Here is a 19,553-nt window from a genome sequence, read left to right as displayed (position 1 = left end):
AGAGATCAGAGCCTGCGGGAGGATTCGGTGCGTCTCCCACAAAGGTCAGGGCGTCCATATTTAGTGACAGACATCTGCAGGTACGTAACGCTCACGCTGTGATGTTCACGGGCAGACGCGGCGTGATGAATGCCTCTATCACGCCGCGGTGATGGGGTATGGATATGACTTCATACAGAGGAGGACTGAAAACAAACAGCTCGCAGCAGCAGGCGAGGCTGTTTGTTCACGCCGCAGCTGCTGGGGAGCGCCACGATTTATGGAATTAATTCTAACGTGTAATTTACGGCGCTCGTTCACACGGGCCGTGCATCCGTTTGGCATTCACCGACCGTGTCTCGTACAGATTCGATCCCACGGAGCAGAGACGTGTTCGGGGGAAGAGATGCAACGCAGCATGTGTTTATATCTCCATTAAGTGACTCTCACCTGCTCATATTGAACCATTTTTTATACCTTTATACGACGGCTGCTGACAATCAGGGACTGTTATTGATGCTGTTGGCTCACTGTCGCCTCACAGCGAGAGGGTTCCTGGTTTGAATCCCGTCTGGGGCCCTTCTGTGTGGAGTTTGCATGTTGTCCCCGTGTCTGCGTGGGTTTTCTCCGGGTTCTCCGGTTTCCTCCCACAGTCCAAAGACGTGCAGGTGTTCGGTTCATTGATGACTCTAAATCACCCGTAGGTGTGAATGGTTGTCTGTCTCTGTTCGTCTCTATGTGTCCTGTGATAGACTGGCGTCCTGTCCAGGGTGGACCCCGCCTCACGCCCGATGTCAGCTGGGAGCAACTCCAGCCCCCCGCGACCCCGACAGGGACAAGAGGTTGAATTCAGATCAGATAAAGGTGGTTTGTCTCAGGTCTTCCAGGACTTGAACACCGGTCCTCCAGGTCACAGTCCTGGGTTTTGGACCCTCCTCCGTACGGGGCGTTTGGCGTCTGATGCTACACTTTGGTGCTCGGTGCTGCACACGTTTTGTAAACAGGAAGCAGCGCGGCTGATAACCAGGCATGAGAGAGCAGCTTCACTTCTCCGCTGAAGAATAAAAGCGTCCTGCAGGACAAACCGCCTCTGAGCAGCACTTTAATTCCTCTTGCTTGTTTTTATTGTTGCTGCAGCTTTTGCAATGAAAATAATGAGGAACACGACGGCACCTCTGGATGGAGAGCACAGGCTCGCTCTGCGGAATCAAACCCTGTTTTCATTCATTCATTCATCTGCAACCTCTTGTCCATGTCGGGTCGCGGAGCCGATCCCAGCTGACATGGGGCGTGAGGCGGGGTCCACCCTGGACAGGACGCCAGTCTATCACAGGACACATAGAGACGAACAGAGACAGACAAACATTCACACCTACGGGTGATTTAGAGTCATCAATGAACCGAACACCTGCACGTCTTTGGACTGTGGGAGGAAACCGGAGAACCCGGAGAAAACCCACGCAGACACGGGGACAACATGCTAACTCCACACAGAAGGACCCCAGCTGGGATTCGAACCAGGAACCCTCTCGCTGTGAGGCAACAGTGCTGACCACCATATTTCCCAGGTTCATTTGCTGCTGCTGCTCGAGCGTCCGTCTCCTCTCTGAGCCGTTAACAGTAAGAAGAGGTGATTTTCTTCATCGGAGCCGAGCAGGACATCAACACAGCTCCCTCATTTATCGCCACGATGCAGCGTGCAGCCCAGACAGTGACGGAGGACGTTTGACCCCCCACTAAACCCTCCGCCCGCTGAGCTCTCTCCACCTGCGGTTTGTGCAGAACGAGGACAGGAGGAGGAATGATGAGGCTCCATAATCGTTATCTCCCTCCGCCGTTACTTACTGCAGGTAATGGTGTCCGCGGACAGAAGCTCTTTAGGAGCCGCGGCTGAGCGTGGCGTCTAATAGAGTCGGGATGGATGTGGAGTCGCTGCGTGACGCCGCAGGGAGGGGGGGTAAAAGTAAAGGATGCAGCCTGGAAGCTCGACAGGAGTGAGTGTCCCCGTTTCACCCACGTTAGGTTGAAATATACTCCTGCAGAGTTTCAACAGTCGATATGTGAAAGAGAGGGAGAGGGGGAGGGAGAGAGAGGGAGAGAGGGAGGGAGGGAGGGAGAGAGAGGGAGAGAGGGAGGGAGAGAGGGAGAGAGGGAAGGAGAGGGGAGAGAGGGAGAGAGAGAGAGAGAGAGGGAGAGGGGGAGAGGGAGAGAGGGAGAGAGGGAAGGAGAGGGGAGAGAGGGAGGGAGAGAGAGGGAGAGGGAGAGGGGGAGAGGGAGAGAGGGAGAGAGGGAAGGAGAGGGGAGAGAGGGAGGGAGAGAGAGGGAGAGAGAGGCAGGGAGGGGGAGAGGGGGGGGGGGGGAGAGAGGGAGAGAGACGGGAGAGCTGGAGATACGTTTCATCAGTGGTTTAAAAAACAGGCTAATAAACACACACGCATGCACGCACACAACACACACACGCACGCGCGCACACACACACGCATTATTGATTCTCTCTCCTACGCAGGAACATTACTAACGTGGCTCGAACTATTATCACTTTAAAACACGGAGAGAGGGGCACGACCACACGCCCACCGCCACGCGCTGACGAGAGGAGGAGGGGGGGGGGGGGAGGGGGTGATGTGTGCCGCAGGAAATTATGCATGAATAAAGTTTGAAAATAGAAAATTCATTGATAAACTATAAGGCACATCTGCTATGGTCGCGCCATCTTGGATTCGCTCAGACGCTAAGGGCGCCCTCCCACTGTGCCTCCGTCCCGTGCCCCGTGCTTTAGGGTCCTTGTCCCCCCCTCCAGGCCCGTTTGTACTCACACTACCTGGGCCTCGGAGAATGCTTCTTGCTGCCTATACGTCATCACGCCGTAACACGTCACACGCATTGATGACGTCATGGCGATGCGTGGCTTTGTTTCCAGATCTTTCCGTAGACCTCGGAGTTTTTGTGCGTCTTGTCGACTGTTTTTGAATCTTTTCATCGACCAAATCTGCAGTAAACACTCCACCTCCGCATCACACCAACGTGAACCTTTCACCGCCATTGTTTGAAATGTCCGCGCATGGTCCCTCCTTCTTTTTTCTACGTCCCAACAGGCGCACAGGAAATGACCTCAGAACCGCCGCAGGCCTCGTGCTCGTACACGTGCGCACGCTCGTGCTCGTACACGTGCAAACGTGCTTTACTAAAGCCCACCTCTCCCAAATGGGCCGTGGACGGCAAGTGTGTCACTCCTAGACGTGGTACGGTTGCACTCACACTGGTCAAAGGAACCAGACTTTAGCCGAAAAACCTGTTTTGGCGCGGTGCGGAGGCACAGTGTGAGTGCACCCTAAGTCTTGATGAACTCTCTCACACACTGGTCTTCACTCTCCACGCACAGAACCACTCACTGGTTCATCTATAAATCCATTATCGGGCCGCTCCTCTCTTATTCGTCCATGTATCTGGTACAGAAACAGTCCGATCGCAGCCTCGGGTCCCTAGACTACGTCTCGTTTGCCGTCCCGTCAGTCCGTACTGAACTCAGCAAGAAGGCCTGCGACCTGGACCCAGCTCCAGCAGAGGCTGAGGCTGCACCTGAGACCTGGAACCAGCTCTAGCAGAGGCTGAAGCTGCACCTGAGACCTGGAAACAGCTCCAGCAGAGGCTGAAGCTGCTCCTGAGACCTGGAACCAGCTCCTTGCACTTGTACCTAACTTATTCTTTGCCCTTTGCAGTTGCACTGTGTGTGTTGTGTGTGTTGTGTTGTGTGTTGTGTGTTCAGCTAGTCTGTAACTTTGTGTTTAGCTGCCACTGACCTGAACACGTCTCTCTGTTTAAATAAAGGTTAAAAAATAAAAAGTTAACCATCCCGGGAAAACCAGGAGCCGTCATCTGCATCAGTTAAAGCACAAACACGACCGTTAAGAGAATAAAGCAACAACACGACCGTTAAGAGAATAAAGCACAAACACAACTGTCATGTGAGGAGTCACACTCACACACAGCTCCATGCTAGCAGCAGCTCACAGTGCAGCTCAACACTCCTCTGAAGCTCATTTCGGCATCGAACCCACGACAGCCGGGGTCCAAAACCACTCACAGGTCCAGCACACGCACTTTAAACGTGCTCCAACGCAGCAGAGCGTCACAGCAGCAGCACAAACATTACAGGAAGAGAGAGGGAAGAGGGTGCCTACCTGCTGAGGAGCCCAGGGACCAAACAGGAAGTAAAGCCCGCAGCAGTGTTTATGTTCATGAGGCTCTACAAAATAAAAGCTTCCTTCTTTTTCCTCAAACACCAAACTTTCGTTTCACAGGGAGGAGGAAACGTCACACAGTGGTGATTATGATGTTTATCATATTTAAACCTTTTTAATATAAAAATAAAACCTGGTTCTATATGAAGAGTATCAACTGGTCCTTTCAAAATAAAAGCATCTGGAGTCATTTTAAAGTCGAGGCAGTAAAAGACCTAGAGAGGAGTCATCAGGAGGGTCTGAGGATGGACAGAGAGAGAGAGAGAGGGGGGGTGGATGGATAGATAGATAGATAGATAGATAGATAGATAGATAGATAGATAGATAGATAGATAGATAGATAGATAGATAGATAGATAGACGGATGGATAGATGGATAAATAGATAGATAGATAGATAGATGGATGGATGGATGGATGGATGGATGGATGGATGGATGGATAGATAGATTAGCTTAGTGTCCTTAACTAGCTAACTTTAACCAGCTAACTTTAACCAGCTAACTTTAACCATCTAACCATAACCAGCTAACTTTAACCAGCTAACTTTAACCAGCTAACTTTAACCAGCTAACTTTAACCATCTAACCATAACCAGCTAACTTTAACCAGCTAACTTTAACCAGCTAACCTTAACCAGCTAACTTTAACCAGCTAACTTTAACCATCTAACCATAACCATCTAACTTTAACCAGCTAACTTTAACCATCTAACCATAACCAGCTTACTTTAACCAGCTAACTTTAACCAGCTAACTTTAACCATCTAACCGTAACCATGGAAAACGACAGTCTCTGAAGTCAGAAATTAGTCTTACAAACACTGAACACAACGCGCCGCGGGGCCTCGTGTTCTGAGCGTTGTCAGCTGCGGACTCCGTACTGTGCAGAGGAAGTGACGGAGACAGAGAGAGAGACGGAGAGGTGGAGCCCGCTGGGAGAGAGAAGAGAGAGAGAGACGAGGCGAGAGAGGTGAAGAAGAGAAACAAGGAGGAGGGAGCGAGAGACTCGAGTACTCACAGAATGAAGACGACGACACCAGGAGCCGATATCCAAAGAGTCCCTCTGATGACGGAGGCCAGTTCAGTCTCAGCGGGGTCCAGGACGGAGGGACGGAGGGACGGATGGAGGGATGGACGGAGGGATGGACGGAGGTGCAGAGTATACGATCCACAGGAAGGAGAGTTTAAAAACAGGAAGTGAAGCGTCGGGGCGTCTCTGCTCTGTCCTCTCCTGTGGGGATCGTCCTAACCTTTAGGACGTGTCCACGCGGAAGTCAAAGTGTCTGGTTTGTCGTCTCTACGCGAGACTACGCAACACTTGAGGTAGAAGAGGCGCTTTCCTTCCTCGTCCTCTCGACGAAGACGCCGTTCGGCGGAAGAGACGGAGGAGACGTGACCCAGAAACCGACTCAATCACAGCCGGACGGAGACAACGGCGTATGTCTGCTGCACCTGCTCGGCCTCCTCTCTCACTTCCTGTCTGCTTTTCCACCTGACCGCCGAGATTAAGGCGTGGAATCAAATCCTTTTAATTGGCCCTGATGGTGGCGCCCGGCCAACTCCCTCTCTCTGTACTTCCCTCCCTCTCTCGCCCCGCACTGTGCGAGGAATGACAATGAGGCCCGTGCGGTCAGGAGCCGGGACTCCTACGGTCGACTCTACCTGCCGACTCACAGCTGGGTGTTATCTTTGCGGTCTGCCCTGATCTCGCCATACCCGCCCTCCACCCTCCGCCCCGCCCCCTGCTCCGCCCTCCTATCGATCACCCGAGAGCGCCTGACGGGGTCCACCTCCTCTCCTTCTCCTCGCTCGTCGTATCTAATCTCTCCCGCTCTCCCCGTGTCTAATCCCCATCTAGATCTGCGGCTGCTAATTGGTTTCAGGTGTCTCCGGTGGCGGCGGGAAGGAGCGGTGGAGTGGAGGGGGAGGCGAGGGGGGGGGGGGGAGATTTCACGCCGCCGTCGCCATTAATTAAAAAGATGATTACTCAGAATACAAAGATTAAAGATGAAAAACAGGAAGCGCCGGGGCCCGTTATCACCTGGTAGCACTTTATAACGCCTCGCTCAGCTCATCGTGTGTGTGTGTGTGTGTGTGTGTGTGTGTGTGTGTGTGTGTGTGTGTCCGTACATCCAGCAGCTCTCAGCTTGTTAAAAAATGGCCGGGTTCAGAGGAAAAGTTTCCGGGAGGTTGCTTCGGGTCGTCACGGCGACATGGCAGAAGGAGCTGCGCGTCACCTCCTGTGAGCGGCCATTTTGAAAAACGTTGTTTAAAAAGAGAAAAGAAAATGGAGGTAAAGAGTCGTCGTTTGTGGCGTTCGGCGTTACATCCAGAGCGGCGAGGCTTCAGCTTCGCTCAGCGTGTTGTTTCCTCTGTATCCCCGCGGACGGACGGGATCCAGGAACAGAATAACCACACGGACGCCGGCGCTCCTCCGCGGCGTGAAGTCCATTAAAAACACCCAGAATCCTCTTCTTCTCTTCCTGCTGCTCCGCGGCGTCCTCAGTGCAGCAGCTGGGCACCGCCGAAGCCTCTGTCGCCGGATGCTGTTGCCATGGCAACTCTAAGAAGATGATTGGTTGCTGATTGGCTGAGGGTCAGCAGGTGTTGAAGGGGGGTGGGAGGGGGGGCACCTGGAGGGCTCACACCTGTTGCATTCTGGGAAATGATTCACGCCCCGCTGAGGAGGAACTGGAGATCTGCAGCGACAGGAAGACAGTTTAAATGTGATTAATGCAACAAATCAAAGACCGTGACTGTTAAGTGTAGACAAAGGTGACTGTTAAGTTTAGACAAAGGTGACGGTTAAGTTTAGACAAAAGGTGACGGTTAAGTTTAGACAAAAGGTGACGGTTAAGTTTAGATAAAAGGTGACGGTTAAGTTTAGACAAAGGGGACGGTTAAGTTTAGACAAAGGTGACGGTTAAGTTTAGACTAAAGGTGGTTAAGTTTAGACAAAGGTGACCGTTAAGTTTAGACAAAAGGTGACCGTTAAGTTTAGGCAAAAGATGGTTAAATTTAGAGAAAAGGTGACGGTTAAGTTTAGACAAAGGTGAGCGTTCAGTTTAGACGACTAAAGAAGACGGTTAAGTTTAGACATAATGACCGTTAAGTTTAGATAAAAGGTGACTGTTAAGTGATCAACAACAGCCCTAATCTCTCTGAACTCTTTATGAAGATGTATTTTTTCAGTAAAACACTCGCATTTGAATTTGACCTAAATTTTCTCTCTGAGTCGTTTTCTAATTAGAGGAAAAACGACGTGCGGGAGATTAACGTCACATAAATAAATCTGCATCTGACTTTTGTTTCTCTCTGTTTTCATCACAAAGCTCTGAACGTTCGTTGTTGAGATTAAAAAGTGACAGATGACAAAAAGAGCCGAGCGATGCCGATAACGCCGTCGTTCAGTCGAGATAAACACGACGACAAAGGAGATTATGGAGATCACGACTTCTCCGAGCCAAAAACATCCGCACAGTGAAACTGGAATTAGGTCGACGAGCGCGGAGACACGCGGGGACACGCAGGAGCCACTCCATGTCCGCTCTGCCCCGTCCCTGTCTATGTTCAAAAAGCATCTCAAACGTTTCTTTTCACCAAGTCCTTTGACCCCTAACCCGACCCCCCCCCGCCCCTTGGGTACCATGAAAGGCGCCATATAAGTACAAGCGAGCGATGACGAAGCAGCACCAGAGTGACGAACGAACGTAAACAGACAGACGCATGCAGAGATGAGCAGCTGTTGTATGAGCTGGATCCCTAATCCTGTCAGAAGTGCAGCAATTATTGATCCATACAGCTTCTTTCTCAGAGCTCAAGGCGCTTTACAGAGTCAGGTTCCCTTCACACATACGTACATGGTGGTGGTGAACTACGTAGTGGTCATAGCTGCCCTGGAGCCGACTGACGGAGGCCTACGGCTCCTCCGACCACCTCCTCAAACATACAGCAGTCAGACACATTCACACGAAGCAAGGTGGGTGAAGTATCTCACCCAAGGACACAACGACCATGGCACAAGGACACAAGTAGGGCAGGGTGGGGATCGTACCGCCGACCCTTCGGATATTGGCCGACTCGCTCTACCAACTGAGTCACAGTCGCCCCCCAATTATGTTTCTTCCCAACAAATGCAGTCGATCGTTCTCACTCCAGAGCGTCAACTACCAACGCTTGGTCACGCCCCTCCCCTCCCTGTCTGATACCAGTGTACAAGGCACTCTTTAGTTCATTCATTCATTCATTCATTCATCTTCAACCGCTTGTCCCTGTCGGGGTCGCAGGGGCTGGAACAGAAACAAAATGGCGGTGTAGCTACAGGCTTTAATATAAAGACGAATCAGGCGAAGTACTGGAAGTGAACGAGCCTCCACTGCTGTGTAGGCGGCTCGAATCCGCGTAGACCGTACGGCCTCGGACAGGGGCGCTCTTCATGAGGTAAAGGTTTGAATCCCTGTAGACCGTACGGCCTCAGACAGGGGCGCTCTTCATGAGGTAAAGGTTTGAATCCCTGTAGACCGTACGGCCTCAGACAGGGGCGCTCTTCATGAGGTAGAGGTTTGAATCCCTGTAGACCGTACGGCCTCAGACAGGGGCGCTCTTCATGAGGTAAAGGTTTGAATCCACGTAGACCGTACGGCCTCAGACAGGGGCGCTCTTCATGAGGTAGAGGTTTGAATCCCTGTAGACCGTACGGCCTCAGACAGGGGCGCTCTTCATGAGGTAGAGGTTTGAATCCCTGTAGACCGTACGGCCTCAGACGGTGCGCTCTTCATGAGGTAAGCTCTTCCCCACTGCCGTTGGAGCAGCAGAGAATTGCAGAGGTTCTTCCTGATTCAAGCGTGTACACACTGGAGGGAGACGCTACCGCAGTAATGGCGGCGCCACTAGATGCCAAAACACACAAACGACTCACCGGATCGTCTACGTCAGCCTTCAGGATTTATGGCATTAGTCAAATTGATGCTCTCAGTAAATCACTGAGCAGATATCAACAATAAAACTTGAATGTTTGATGCGTATGAGAGCGAGAAATCCGAGCGCGGATCATAATCACGCTGCAGTTCCAGCTTTAACAACACTCAGCCCTCACACTGTGTGAGATGACGGTGATTAAGGCGCTTTAGCGTCGGAGCACAATCCGCTCTGAAGTGTAACCTGCTCTGGAATTATCATCAACAGCTGAAGTGAGCTGCTGCAAACTTACATCTGCACCACAGTGACGTGTCCCACAGGCAGCTCGGCGCACAGAGGGGGAGAACGCTGTGTTATTGCTGCGGTGGCTCACGGCATCAAATCACCGGTGCTGAATGACAGCCACAGGAAATAACTGGAAATGTCAGGCGGAGTGTTGCTCTCCGCGCCTGCAGACACACTTCAGTTTCAAAACCAAAGAACATTCCTCAAGCTTTTCTAATTTTCCGCGGCTGGGAGTCGAGGTTGTTTGGGCCGAGCAGCTGCAGATAGAGAGGAAGTCGATATCTCAGAGTTTTGGACGGATTAAGATCGTAACCTGCTGTGAAAGAAATCACCAAAGTGTCTGAAAACTGAGAATATCTGTAGAGAATGTGTCGACCGATGGATCTGAACCAGCGTGACGTACTCTCATCGACAGGTTCAAATGAAATCTCACCAAAACTTATATAAAATGTGTATATTTTACAAATACAAAATATGACGTTCTTATAAAGCGCCTTTTTAGTCTTCTGACGACTCAAGGCGCTTTCACACTGATGGCAGTGGACGTCTACAGAGCATCTAATTTAACCATTCACACACATTCACACACGCATGCGCAGCACAAGGAGCAATCCAGGGTTCAGGGTCTTGCCGAAGGACCCTTCAACATGTAGACCGGTGGAGGTGGGGATCAAACTGCCAATCTCTCAAATGGAGGGCGACCCACTCTTCCACTGAGCCAGTGCCGACTTATAAATATATTATAAAGCACCTTTCTAGTCTTCCAACTACTCACGGCTCTTTCACACTACTTGTCACATTCACCCGTTCACACAGACGTTCACACTGATGGCAGTGGACGTCTACAGACCATCTAATCTAATCATTCACACACATTTACACACCCATGCGGGGAGCAATTCAGGGTTCAGTGTCTTGCCCAAGGACACTTCGACATTTAATTTGAACTGGCCCAAACAACCTCGACTCCCAGCCGCGGAAAATTACAAAAAGCTTGAGGAACGTTCTTGGTTCTTGATCGAACCGCCAATCTCTCGAATGGAGGACGACCCACTCTCCCACTGAGCCACAGTCGCCCCGCCCAGGTTAAGATCGTAACCTGCTACGAAAGAAATCACCAAAGTTATTGGAGCTCTTATTCTGAAAACTGAAAACTATTTAAAGCTGCGAAACTCTGAGCCAACGTGACGATTACGGTTAAGTTCAGAAGAGTTGCGGATTGTTGTAGTACTTCCGGGACATGAACACCGGACACGTGAAGGTCCTGCGTACGACCCCTGCTCTCGTGTCTTTGCTCCACATACACAGTAAAAATCCTAGACTTCATATGAAGTGCAGTCGTTCGTTTATAGCGGTTTATGTAGGAATAAGGAACGAGAACAGCTCGAACCAAAGCGACTACAGACCGATGAGCGCCGCCTGCTCGTAGCCCTGCGAGCCTCGACTCAGACTATTTTATTTTTATGTGTTTCTTATAAAAAAGCTTCCTGTTCTCTGAGGAGGGTCAGAGCTGCTGCTGCTGCTGCTGCTGCATTATGTTTATGTGATGTAACAAGCAGGCTGCCAAACGTAACAAGCAGCTCTCCGCAGTGTTTCAGCCCAAGGTCATCTGTCAACAACGTCCAGGGTCCTGTAACGCTTTTCACTGACACCGTCCCGCTGACACAACGCCGACGCCTGTTCGGTTCCACATGAGAGAGACAGAGAGAGAGAGAGAGAGCTGCAGACAGGGGCGGCTTTAAACGCTGGGCACGTTTAGTGACATTGCGGGGACACGCACCTGTAATCACAGTGACTTTGCGGGGACTCACCTTGCATAAGGACAAAAACAATGTCCCCGCAGTGTAAAAGAAGGTCCTCACAAGTCACAAAAACAGGTGTAGTGTGACACCACACGCAGGTATTCGGCCAGATTCTAACGGCGTTTTCACACCTGCCTCGTTTAGTTCGGTTGAATCGAACCGGGGAACGCTAACCACCTCTTTAACGTGCTCTCACGGGCCTTCACATGAGTTTTTTGCGCTGCGCTCATCGTGAGGTTTGCCGCAGCGACCTAAGACTGTATAAAAAATGGACGCCGTGGCCCGTTTTCTCAACCTCTGGAAGCCAAAAAAAGTGCACTGATGTGGCGTTGCGGTGAGGGACATACGTGTGTCTGGGTGAGGTTTACATTACATTAGCCACATTAGCTCACATTAGCTCCACCGCCCGGGAGCTAAGCTAACAGCACGCGTTACTAGATAAACGGGAGTGGGAGTCCCCTGTCTCTTGCGGAGACTTCACCGGCTATGATATGAAAAACGAAAAAAGTGCAGGTATAATTTCTGATTTAAACTGATATTTAACACAGTCCCACGCTCATAGACTGTAGTCCGGACACGCAAACAATACGTTTTTCCATCATCTTGCTAGCGTATCATGTGTAGGGGCCTTCAGTCGCACGCTTTGTTTGTGGTGAGGATGTGATTCGACCCAACTACCAGGTGTACTCTGCAGGTTTGAGCTCCTGTACTTTGCTTTGGGGTGCAGCAGAGCGTGCACAGTGTGGCAGCCCATGGGCGCGTGACAGCCAGCTAGCTTGGCCGTAGTCAGAAATGTGCGGTCGTCTCCAACACAAGACCTTCTTCCTGTGTTTACTTTCTTACTCTGGCCCCAAACACAAACGACCAATAAGCAGAATGAATGTTCTTAATGAAGACACCCTTAATGTGTCTGCAACAAGCCACTAATATTAAGATAGAGTGGATAATCGTCTACGGCACAGCAACAGAGGCTCAGCCGTGGTCGATTTGCTTGTTTTGTGCAGCTTCTGTTTTCCTCCCATCTGCTCCTGCTGAACATATTTAGTGTTATTATTCATTTCCAAACCAAATGAAAGAAATCTGTGGTATAAAACAACTTATTCTCATCAACTTTGTAGGAAATCTTATAAATAATAACTTATATTTACCGCTATGTGACCGTGGCCGTTACGTTTGGGCACCAAACCAACTTGTTTTGGATTTTAGGGCTCGTACGCTGCGTCACCTTTGCTCTGGACGCCGTTTCTACGGTAACAAATACACAGATTAGACATGAATTTCTTATCGCAGGTGTGTGTGCGAACGGAGAAGCGGGACAGCCTGCACGGACAAAGAACCTCAATCAAACTTCCGCTCAGCTCGAGCGCCTCCGCCTGCAGCCCAGCTGGAAATGTCAGGTCTTTACAGTGAGTGTGCTGCTGATGTGCGGCGCGTGCAGGTGAATGCACGGAGTGAATAACTAATGCAGGTGCAGGGCTGCGTGGTCGGACACGTCGGAGCTACTTGAGCCAGAGCTCAAATGGGAGTTAAGAGTCCACTTCATTCTCAGAAAGTCGCGGGTTTGCGGGGTGACTGCCTCTGAGAGCCCGGCCACTTCGCTCTGAGTGTGAGTTTTATTTAAACACTCAGGAGTGTTGTGACGCATCATTAGAGCAGCAGAAGTGGACGGTGGACGGCAGGTTTCCCAACATACTCTTGAAATGTCACAGTCACAGTCGGGCTGCTGGGACTCTTTGAAAGCCTTCTGCTCAAAATGTTATCGTATTTAAAGTGCAGACATGTGGGAGTGCTGAGAAGCTCCTCGGGTCAGGACGTTACAGTCGCTGCAGGGGAGCTCGTCACATGTAGGGATTTCACAACAGGAGATTTATTCATTCATCTTCAAACGTTTGTCCCTGTCGGGGTCGCGGGGGGCTGGAGCCGATCCCAGCTGATATCGGGCGTGAGGCGGGGTCCACCCTGGACAGGACGCCAGTCTATCACAGGACACATAGAGACGAACAGAGACAGACAACCATTCACACCTACGGGTGATTTAGAGTCATCAATGAACCGAACACCTGCACGTCTTTGGACTGTGGGAGGAAACCGGAGAACCCGGAGAAAACCCACGCAGACACGGGGACAACATGCAAACTCCACACAGAAGGGCCCCAGCAGGGATTCAAACCAGGAACCCTCCTGCTGTGAGGCGACAATGCTAACCATCACACAACCGAAAGAAGGAAGGAAGGAAAAAAGAGGGCTCAGCAACTACTCATAGAACAAGAGTAACATCCAGGGAACTACTCGACGTGTTCTCATCAACAGGTTCGTACGACATCTTACGGTGCAAAGTAGCAAGATGGCGACGGACCAGAAGGGAGCGGAAACGGACATGAAGTGGATGGCGACGGTTGCTTTCGGTGTTCGGTTTAGGTAGGTAGGTGAAGGTTAGGGTAAGACATGAACACGACTTGGTCAGGATCAGAAGAAAAGGTTGCGCTTTGGGACCCGTCCATCACCTCGACCTACTGTACCTCCTTAAGCTGAGGTTCTATGTCTCATACTATGTCATTCATTCATCCTCAGCCTCTTGTCCCTGTCGGGGTCGCGGGGGGCTGGAGCCGATCCCAGCTAACATCGGGCGTGAGGCGGGGTCCACCCTGGACAGGACGCCAGTCTATCACAGGACACATAGAGACGAACAGAGACAGACAACCATTCACACCTACGGGTGATTTAGAGTCATCAATGAACCGAACACCTGCACGTCTTTGGACTGTGGGAGGAAACCGGAGAACCCGGAGAAAACCCTCGCAGACACGGGGACAACATGCAAACTCCACACGGCCAGGAATCGAACCAGGAACCCTCTCGCTGTGAGGCTAACCACCACTGTTGAATACCCACAACATAAATACGTGGAATACACACTGCGCATTGCTCTCCGGTTATATGAACGAACATTTCATGAGAACAGCCTGAACTGTAGACGGTAAACAGGGAGACGTTGTGAACTCCAGCCCGGTTTAAACTGCTTCGGTCCTGATTAGTAACGTTACGTTCACTCGTTCACCTTTTTCACACAGTGCAGATGATGGGATGGATGATTCTGGAACATATTCACAGTGTTGGACCCTTTGCACTTTGCACACACTAAATGCTTTTATGGATATAAGGCTCAATGGGCGGAAGTTTTCTTTTTTTCATAGGACAAAAATGCAGGAATGAGGACACCAGAGATATCGCATCTTCCACAGTTCTCGCGGTTATGCTACCGTGGTTACGGCAAAACCAATTAATCCCGACATCCCTAATTACGAGCTGCGTTCAGGTGTTTTTATGTGCATCATGTTCTCAGCTGTTTTAAACTTGCGTAGAAGTTTTGAGTCATTCTGGCAGTTACCTCTAAATTTACACAGATGAGGCCGGAATATATTTTATTGTGGTAATAAACATGTTGACAAAACAACACTCAGCATGAGAAAGAGGATGTTAAGTCCAGAGGAACAAGAACACAACACCTGTTTGCGATCTATCAAGTGTTTGCGTCCCTGCTCGACCTTCAGACGCTCCTTTCATACAAAGCTTCCTGTTTGACAAGTTCCTGTTTGTCTAAATCCTCATTCACAGACATTTGGCTCGTGTTGAGCGTCTTCTGTTCCGTGTGTGCCGCTCGTTCTGTCTCTGATCATCTGAGACATGAACCATCTGCGACTGAAAACCTTCACTGTGAAATTTAATGTCCACAGCGAATGACGTCCCCCGTGAGCCGTCGTTTGTTACGGTTCGTAAACCAGAGAAAAATATAGTTTTGCTCTAATTGTGTCCCTTTTCTCAGAGCTCACAAAGACACTTCAGGATCTGCTTCACAAGCATCGGCCTCCTCCAAACTGTTGGTTTGTGTCCTTGTCTGCACTTGTGGGGAAGAAAGGAACGACACATACTGCTTTCCTCTTTGTCTTGAGGAATTTGGCTCATTCAAAACACGAACATGTTGTTGTAAATGTTTCTAATGGGTTTAGTTATTGCTGCATGTAGCGCTGAGCAGATAAACCACAGACAGTGAATAACGATGGGCGGCTCGACGTGGTCGTTTTGAGGCCAAACGGGGGAATTTCTGTGACGTCACGTGACGCTGTGGGGCCCGAAAACACCTGTTTCTCATTGACTTCCATGGAGAAAGAAATATCAGTACTCCTCCAGGTGGATTGACTCTCCTGGTCTCAGCAGATCCATCTGAACTCTGCTTTAAAGATCTTTTGTGAAGGGGTGAAAATCCTGGTTTCTGATTGGATAAACCATCTGTCTGTCACCAACATACGGGCCAAACCAACCAATCAGATGACTGAAGCGTGTGACGTACTAACAGCGTGGAGGCAAAGCTCAGAAAGGAAACAACATGTGGGTAAAGGAGATTTTCCCTTTGTGTTTAACGTGAATTTACGGATCAAAGGCCCAATTTCAGGAGCCCGGTCCAGATTCAACAGAAGGATCCAGAGAACAAAGAGTTAGTGAGCGCTCACATTGTCCGTCTGTACCGTGTCCAAACAGGTTTCACGGGTAAAGTCTGGTTCCTTTGACCAGTGTGAGTGCAACCGTACCGAGCCTAGCTGCGTCCAGCTTGGGAGAGGTGGGCTTTAGTAAAGCACGTTTGCACGTGTACGAGCATGAGCGTGCGCACGTGTACGAGCACGAGGCTTACGGCGGCTCTGAGGTCATTTCCTGTGCGCCTGTTGGGACGTAGAAAAAAGAAGGAGGGACCATGCGCGGACATTTCAAACAATGGCGGTGAAAGGTTCACGTTGGTGTGATGCGGAGGTGGAGTGTTTACTGCAGATTTGGTCGATGAAAAGATTCAAAAACAGTCGACAAGACGCACAAAAACTCCGAGGTCTACGGAAAGATCTGGAAACAAAGCCACGCATCGCCATGACGTCATCAATGCGTGTGACGTGTTACGGCGTGATGACATATAGGCAGCAAGAAGCATTCTCCGAGGCCCAGGTAGTGTGAGTACAAACAGGGCTGGAGGGGGGGGGCAAGGACCCTAAAGCACGGGGCACGGGACGGAGGCACAGTGGGAGGGCGCCCTTAGTGAGCGGCTTGCTCCATAGCTGCTCATCTCATCCGTGGAAGCCTCCATGTTGTCTCTTCTTGTTTCCTCACTTAAATCCACCTCTAATCTAACGCTGATTGGTTCGGTCGCTGCTCAAACATTACCAGACTGATCTGAGAGTGAAACACGACGGAGCTCAGAGATCAGGACGGGCTCACGAGTGCTAAACAGGAAGTAGCCGGCTCGGTTGTTGGAAGTCTCTCAGTGAGGAAGTACGAAGTGTCCGGTTCTCTTTATACATCAATGGTTTTCTTTCCCTATCTCAAAATGATAATGTGACACTATATAAGGTCTACTCTGTGCACTATCTGGGATCATGTCAGAGACGTGAGACATTCGTCCATGGATCACATCTGATGGACTGACGGACTGACGGACGTGCGAGCTGCTAAAAATGATTTCCTTCCATTCAAGAAACATCACGATCGAGCTCCAGACTCAGAGTTGAAGCATCTGTTGGTCTTTTCTAATTTTATTGCCTCCAATTAAAAAACACTATTTCATCTCCCCGTGCGCCGCCAATCATTCCTCCAATCCCCTTCACAAAAAGCCGCCCGCGCGCTTTAATTACGACGTAGAAGTGCGACGCCTGACATCCCTCTCTCTCTCTCCCGTGCGACGCCTCGTTCTCGGCCATCAGTGGCGTCCGCATCCGAATGGCTTCGTGATGGAGTTTCTAACTGATGTCGTCTGGCATGAGACATGATGAATGCCCCTCCCTCCTGCACGGCGAGCGGAGGACGGACGGAGGGGTGAGGGGTGATGTATGGCTGTTGGCATCATGTAGCTTAATAAACTGAAGAGAGACAAAAGAGATCGCAGCTCCTGATATCGTCCGACGCCGTCTGGGGAGAATTTACAGCTCCATCAGTCAACGGCTCGTTCTGGTGTTTCTTTTTAAAATCTGCTTTATCACCTTCTCCTTCACTTCCCTCGCTCCGCGTTCAGGGATCCCGTCATCGTTCTCCGTGTCTCTCAGCCTCTCTGCATCCGTCTCCCTCTCTCTCTCTCTCTCTCTCTCTCTCTCTCTCTCCCTCTCTCTCTCTCTCTCTCTCTCTCTCTCTCTCCCTCTCTCTCTCTCTCTCTCTCTCTCTCTCTCTCTCCCTCTCTCTCTCTCTGTTTGCTTTACAGGTCATCAGAACATCTTCATACGAGAGCAAACAAAGGAGCGTGTGAGCGTGCGCGTCCTCCCGGGGGACGCACGCTTCGTACGATCAATTAATGATTGGATAATCAAATTAGCGCTGGCAAAAGAATCGTTGCTACTGAGACTGTTGTGAGTTCGGCAGTGCGGCGGTGTCTGCACCGGTCCGCTCAGCAGTTCGATTTCTCCTCGGGACTAAGGGCGCCCTCACACTGTCCTTCCGCGCCGCGCCCCGTGCTTTAGGGTCCTTGTCCCCCCCTCCAGGCCCGTTTGTACTCACACTACCTGGGCCTCGGAGAATGCTTCTTGCTGCCTATACGTCATCACGCCGTAACACGTCACACGCATTGATGACGTCATGGCGATGCGTGGCTTTGTTTCCAGATCTTTCCGTAGACCTCGGAGTTTTTGTGCGTCTTGTCGACTGTTTTTGAATCTTTTCATCGACCAAATCTGCAGTAAACACTCCACCTCCGCATCACACCAACGTGAACCTTTCACCGCCATTGTTTCAAATGTCAGCGCATGGTCCCTCCTTCTTTTTTCTACGTCCCAACAGGCGCACAGGAAATGACCTCAGAGCCGCCGTAGGCCTCGTGCTCTTACATCATCATTTTCTAGATGTTTAAACTGCTACGGTCAAATTGACCCCAAGAATAAATGGTGTTAGTAACATTTGAGGGCAACAGGACCGTTAAATGACCCAGAAGAGAATCAATCACTTCAATCATTAACCTTGATCCGAACAGGCTGCGTAGGAAAGAGCACACACACACATGATCACTGCCAAATATGCAAATACACACACAAGCGCACACACACTCTCTGATGATAGGTGGGGAACGAAACACACACAGGAACACCTGCAGAATAGACGCGGCCTCCATCGATCGGCGCCGTCACCTGCAGTGACAACAGCCGGCGAACGCTCTGGAATAAAGCGCGCGTACATTTAACCTGGAAAACACGGGCTCCACCCACCACGCTCACATGTGATCGCTCTGACTCCCATAATAACACGCTCCGTCTCATCGCCGCAACACAGAAACGTCTGACACACGACACAACCGCTGTCAGAATCACACTTTAAAGGTCCGGGCTGGGCGTTCTCGTCGTTCAGCGGCGACTAAACTCCGAGCGTGGGCCGCAAACAATTTTATTCTCTGCCGCTGCGGCCATCGAGGAGCCGTTCAGCTCTGTGGTTTCAACGCCGCTGCAGTAAGTGCCTGTAAACGCCTGCTGTCGAAAAACTGAATTAGCCCGCTTCATGATACGGTTTAGCGGCGGCACACCGGCTGAGAGGCTGTTTGTTAAAGAGCGCCGTCGGCACCACTTAAGTACACATAATACACATAATCAGAGCCAAGAACGACCTCAAGGGGAGGCGAGCTGCAGCTCGGCTACAGCATTTAAACACAGGTGTGGTGGCGGATACACACTCGAAGCGTCGTGTGTGAACAAGGAAAAGTGGAGAAAATGAACTGGGGTGAAGAAACAGTTCCAGAAACAGAAGAGACTGTTGAGTGTGAACAACATGGAGGCTTCCACGGATGAGATGAGCAGCTATGGAGCAAGCCGCTCACTAACTCTTTGTTCTCTGGATCCTTCTGTTGAATACGGACCGGGCTCCTGAAATTGGACCTTTGGCTCCTAGAGGACACTTTAGCACACGTTTTGGCTCCTAGAGGGCACTTTAGCACACGTTTATGCTCCTAGAGGACACTTTAACATGTTTTAGCTCCTAGAGGACACTTTAACACACGTTTATGCTCCTAGAGGACACTTTAGCACACGTTTAGGCTCCTAGAGGACACTTTAACACACGTTTATGCTCCTAGAGGACACTTTAGCACACGTTTTAGCTCCTAGAGGACACTTTAGCACACGTTTATGCTCCTAGAGGACACTTTAACACACGTTTATGCTCCTAGAGGACACTTTAGCACACGTTTTAGCTCCTAGAGGACACTTTAGCACACGTTTATGCTCCTAGAGGACACTTTAACACACGTTTATGCTCCTAGAGGACACTTTAGCACACGTTTATGCTCCTAGAGGACACTTTAGCACATGTTTATGCTCC

The 19,553-nt window shown here is 50.5% G+C and overlaps 1 protein-coding gene across 1 annotated transcript in view; it reads right to left on the bottom strand.

Annotated features, from left to right (window-relative positions):
- The window catches only part of LOC310955819 (glutamate receptor ionotropic, kainate 5-like), a gene marked incomplete at its 3' end in the record, with an annotated part of 149,202 nt that extends 143,921 nt beyond the window's left edge, over positions 1 to 5,281 (bottom strand). The window contains exon 1 of the mRNA XM_083925865.1: positions 5,240 to 5,281. The remainder of the gene's footprint in view (positions 1 to 5,239) is intronic.
- Positions 5,282 to 19,553: the final 14,272 nt, after the last annotated feature.

The sequence above is a fragment of the Echiichthys vipera genome, assembly GCF_963691815.1.
Source record: "Echiichthys vipera genome assembly, chromosome: 13".
In the NCBI taxonomy this organism is placed as follows: Eukaryota; Metazoa; Chordata; class Actinopteri; order Perciformes; family Trachinidae; genus Echiichthys; species Echiichthys vipera.
Note: the sequence above shows the minus strand (reverse complement) of the source record. Positions and strands in the feature narration are given on the sequence as shown.